Source organism: Trachymyrmex septentrionalis, unplaced genomic scaffold (assembly GCF_001594115.1).
Source record: "Trachymyrmex septentrionalis isolate Tsep2-gDNA-1 unplaced genomic scaffold, Tsep1.0 scaffold272, whole genome shotgun sequence".
Taxonomy (NCBI): Eukaryota; Metazoa; Arthropoda; class Insecta; order Hymenoptera; family Formicidae; genus Trachymyrmex; species Trachymyrmex septentrionalis.
In genome coordinates this window covers 110,622-116,138 of record NW_017305433.1, presented here as the reverse complement: position 1 = coordinate 116,138, position 5,517 = coordinate 110,622, and the positions used below count along the sequence as shown (strand labels likewise).

General features: G+C 35.9%; 1 long non-coding RNA gene across 1 annotated transcript in view; it reads right to left on the bottom strand.

The window, feature by feature from the left end:
- Nucleotides 1-288, bottom strand: part of LOC108749203 — a 530-nt gene extending 242 nt beyond the window's left edge. The window contains exons 1-2 of the long non-coding RNA XR_001939346.1: nt 223-288; nt 51-151 (exon numbers count right to left, since the gene is read on the bottom strand). This is a non-coding gene — a long non-coding RNA (uncharacterized LOC108749203). The remainder of the gene's footprint in view (nt 1-50; nt 152-222) is intronic.
- Between the last annotated feature and the right edge of the window lie 5,229 nt (nt 289-5,517).

Genomic DNA, 5,517 nt, shown 5'->3' with positions numbered 1-5,517 from the left:
TAGAAACTTATACTATTCGTAACATTACTGCATATGGCAAGATAACTCACCTACAGTTGTTTACATGATCGGGCGTGGGAGGATAATATTTTTCTCTTTTATGTAATTTAATATTCCGGCGACATAAGTAGAACGAGGGAGTACGAAATATCTAATAAAAATATCTGCTTAAGTATCTCGAGTAACAAATAAATTTAAAATAAAAAATAATAAGATTATTACCTTCATTTCCAAGAGGCACGTAATATCTGCTATCTTCTTCCTCTGTTACCTCCTGTGTTATTTCCTCCTCCTCCTCCTCCTCCTCCTCTCCATCACCGCCGTTGTCATTGACGTTGATATTCTCGTTGGAGATAACTTCCACGTTATAGGCAGCATATATTATCGTCGGTGTCATCATTATCAGCATCATCATCATCATCATCATCATCATCATCATTATCTTCAATATCGATAATGTTATCCTCCTCTTCTTCCAGTATCAATTCCTCTTCAGTTTCCTGAGCTAAAAAGTAATTTTTATTATTATTTTTTTTTGAACTCTGTATATAGCTAACTCTCTCTATATTCATCTAATTTATTTTTTTTAAACTTACACGTTATGAAAATTGTGAAACCCGGTGACACCAGTGCTCTGGAATCGGCTGGACTCACACCGTCATCCCCATCAATGTTATCGTCATCAACGTCATTATCATCATCATCTAAAACAAAATTGATTTTATTCTTTATCGCATATATTACATCTATATTATACGAACTAGATTTCTCAGGTATTTGCGAAATACCTACCGATTACAATGACGGGGACGTCATGCGGAACATTGTTTTCCTCTTCGATTCGTGCTCTTCCTAGAAAAAAATAAAATATTTTAATATTCGGGATTTCTATAATCGATTAGTTAATATTTATTTCTCTAAAACTTACTCGCTGGCACTCTCTCCTCTTCTTCTCCCGCAGGGCGACGTCTCCTTAAAGCGAGTCGTCCTACTGGCCGACCCTTGCGATGCGGTATCGCATGCCCCACAATACTGCCGGCTTCTATGAAATAAATATTATAATTAAATTATAATATTTATTAATTATAAAGTCAGAGAAAAGGAGTTCCCGCTCTCCTCCAATCTCCATGCCCGGATAGAATGTTAGTACCTACTTTTTGGGACCAACTCGTTCCTCAAAGAGAAGGACGGAGAAAGATGTTTCTCCGTCCTTTGTTCCCCCGCTACGAAGGACAACAGATCGGATTGGCAGGATATTAAACAAACACAATATCCGAACTATCTTTGAACCACTCAAAAAGATAGGACAAATCTTAAAAAATCCTAAAGATCAAAGACCTCCACTCAGCTCCGCAGGAGTATACAAAATACCTTGTTCTTGCGGGCAAGTATACGAGTACATTGGAGAAACCGGGAGAATGGTCATCCTATGGATAAAAGAACACCAACGTGATGTCAAGCTAAAACATGTCACGCAGTCAGCATTATCAGAACACAACATCGAAACAGGGCATCAAATACTATTTGATAAAACTACCACAATAGTCAACATTACTTCATACTTTCCAAGAAAGTATAGAGAAGTCATAGAGATACAAAAACATTCTAACAATCTAAATATAGATAATGGCTACAACATAAATAAAATATGGAAAACCATATTCTCCCGGTTATTGAAGACTGACCAATTCCCCCTCCCCCCCTCTCTCCTCCTCACCCACAATTATCTTTTTCCCCCCACCATTCCAACAAGTAGCGTATAAAAAGGAACGGCCCGGAGGAGCTCAGTATCAGGCTGCTTTTCACCCTGATGAAGTGGACTGCAAGGTTCACGAAACGTTGGCATTTTAAGAATGAATCTGGACACGGAGGAAACCCGCGAAACGTATAACTTTTATATAGAAAGCACCCGTGGAAGTTTCAAAAATCCTTTTTGTTAGATTTTGACCCCCCCTAAATATAATAAAATTATTAAAAAGTTCATGACATTGGGGAACATCTCGAAAATTCAGTAAGAATATAAAAATACCATGTTCGTGTTCAATTTTCAAGGTGTTCTTAAAATATTATAAACTTTTTAATAATTTTATCGTATCCAGGAGGTCAAAATCTACAAAAACCATTATTCTTTATTTATACCTTTTTTAGGCAGAAATCGGTTATTTTTTAACATTCTTCTTTATATTTACAAAAACTACTTTAAAATTACTTCGAAAACCACGAAATTTTGATTAAAAATTATTTCAAGCGGTTATGTAGTTTTTAAAGTGATTTTTGAAAATATGTACTTTTTGAAAAGTCATAAAATTATTTTAAAAAAAGTGTAACATAGAATATAACATCGAAAATAATTAAAATTTTATAAAGAAAGTATTGTAATTTTATAAGACGCAGTTATCAATTTTGTAGTAAGATGCTTACTTTTCTTTTTTCAAATTAGTCATCCGCATTATTGCACAAATATATTCGAGTGATGATAATCAATATGATATTCGGATATGATGATACCATAAGAACGTATTCGTTCCTTTGTGTATCAGGAAACTGCACGTCTTTCTGTGTGCAAATTAACAGTGTGCGCAACTTTCATGTATGCAACTGAACAGTGCGCCACTTTCATGTGTGCAATTGAACAGTGAGCAACTTTTGTGTGGGCAACTGAACGGTGCGCAACTTTCGTGTGTGCAACTAAACGGCGTACAAATAAACTGTGCCTAATTGTATGCAACTGATCTTTGTACAAATGAACTGTGCGCATCTTTATGTGGGCGTCTAAACGTTGCGCATTTTTGCGTGCGCATCTGAACTGTGCGCAAATGAACGGTATGCAATTGAACCGTGCGCATTATTATGTGTTCAATTGTAACGTGTACATTTGCAACATGCACAAATGTGTTCAATTGCAACTTTGCGCATGTAAACCATTCCCGGTGTATGGGATAGGATTCAAAAGGTAAAAAGATTTGGGATTGTAAATGATTGCAAGGATAGGAAGGGGAATAAGAAAGAAGAGGATATAGTGAAGGGAAATAGGGGAAAGCATCTAAGGGGGACATCGAGGGGGAGGGGTGTATAAGGAATGAAAGATGTCTCTAGATGGGGTATGAAACAGTCTCCTATTTGAGGCAGAAAGAAGGGAATTGTGTATATCTCAAAGATCAAATTCCGGGAGCGAGAATAAACCTGTGCACGGCCCCTGGTTCGCTGATCCGGTGTGACATTGTTCCCGCTACTTTTAAGAGTATCATTATTAGAATTTGCTCTTCCCTGATGAAAATAAAACGTAAAACAAGTGTCAATAAAATTGGAGATAAAGGGAGTATAAGGAGGAAGTAATAGAAACGTAAATAAAACCCTTAAAAAACAAAAATTGGAACGTAAAAAACGCATCAACTAAACGTTAAAGAAACATAAATAAAATATAAATAAGTTCTTCGGCAAGCACAAACAAAATGTTCGTTGAATGTAAACGGAGCATGATTAAGCAGTCTAGAGAACGTAAACGGAGCATCGTCGAGTTCTTAGACGAACGTGAATGAAATGTAATCGAGGTACTTAGTAAGCAAATGACATTTTAAAATATATTTCATTTATTTGGTAAATATCTAAAAAAAAAGTGCTATGCATTCTTTTTAAAACCCTAGTTAACTTTAAAAAATTATTTCATTAGAACACAACTAAAAAACTTTCAATGCTATGTCTTTTATCTTAGTCTGTGTGATTTTTTAAAGAGGTTAGTTTTTCGAGAGGTTAGTTCTCGCTAAGTTCCTCTGCTGACGGTGCCGCGTACTACTCAACAACGCTTCGTTTACGTTCGCAGTACAGCTTAATGATGCTCCGTTTTAAAATAAATTTTTTTATCTCTATATCCTGGAAACGTAGACGAAGTACTAATAAATGAAGTGTTTAGGAAATGTATCAGTATGCTCCATGCATTCTTTGCAGTGTCGAAGAGCGTATGAGAAACGTTAATGAAAAAAAAACTTTTAATTTTAACGTGTGGGAAATGTGACAGATGTGTTTTGGGCACACTTTATGGAGCGTTTGGGGAGAGTTCGTGGAGCATGTATGAATATTCAAAACCACTAAGAGTTAATGGAAAGTCATTGAAGTGTTTAAGAAACGTTAAAATTCTTTGTTCACACTTTTTTGACGCTTCGACAAGTTTTACATTTTTATCAGGATGCTCGAGAAAAGGACCGAGTTACTGAAACATAGAAACGGGAAGAAAAAGAGGGAAGGGATTCATTATCTGGCAAACAATTAAGCAGAATACATGGATTATTGTCAAAAAAGAATGCGTGAATTCTAGCTCTAAAATCGAGAGCATAAACGGAGGAAGAAGAGCGATGGAGGAGGAATGGGAAGTTGTTAGAGAATGACAGGTTAGGAGGATGGGATGAAATATCCGATGATTCAGAATATCCCAGCCTGGCACAGACTTTCAAGTAGGAGACATTCTCAATCACTGCCATAGCGTAAATTTGTTTTTATTTGATGTAGGGGAAACCGGGGCTAATAGACTTATTTTCCAGTTTCAAATTTTTACAGACGAAATTAAGAGACTTATCGAAAAGATGAGTTCTACACTAGTTACTATATACATTTGATTACTTAATAATATTTTAGTAATAAGGGGAAACTGACAACTAATATGAAAATAAAATGCATTTTTCTAATGCATTCCATCTGATTCAACTAACTCCAGGACCGGGATAATTTGACTAAGATTATTAAAATAAAGAAAAAACGTTCTATGTTAAGAGGAAGTCACAACTGTAATTTAAAAATCTTTGAAATTTCTGATGAGGATTCAATCAAGAAGCCGAAACATGTGAAGAGAATAGGTTTGAACATCTAAATTTATGTAATTATTATTGAAGTATATAAATAATTTTACGCATCAAATTGCGGTTAGCTCTTTAATACCCTGTAACTCATATCATTGTAATAGTCATTATTTAGAGCCCATTATTATTGTACTAATATTTTAATGTATTGAGTCTTTTGCCCGGAATGTCCGGCGATCGAAAAAAGTGAACAACATGAGGGACAAGGGGAGTGCCATACTTAATCGATGAAATGCTAGAAGGATTCTGCCGAAGAGGGGAGGAAACACGAATTTAATTACTGAATCATCAGTGGTTTCATTATGCGCATGTCTTTTAAAAGATTGTTTACGATTATCGTTTGGTCTAATGACATTTATCCGCGGTATTCATTTTTTCCGAAAGGCAAAGGGACCTCTCTGGTAGAAAGAGCTATTAATTAAAAAAGCAAATCTATTACCTGACGCGTTCAAAGAGATTACAGTCATAGCGACGCTCATCGTTTGAGTCGAAAGATTCGAAAATACAAAAGTTAGCGATGCCATCATGACTGCTCGAGACGGTCGTTGCACGCTTTTGAATTATTATGCACTGGCGAGCGAGGGCGAGAATAAGGAGAAGTCCTTTTTCTTTGCTGAATACCATACTCAAATAATTGAATCTGATTCGCGGAAACGTCGCTACTCAC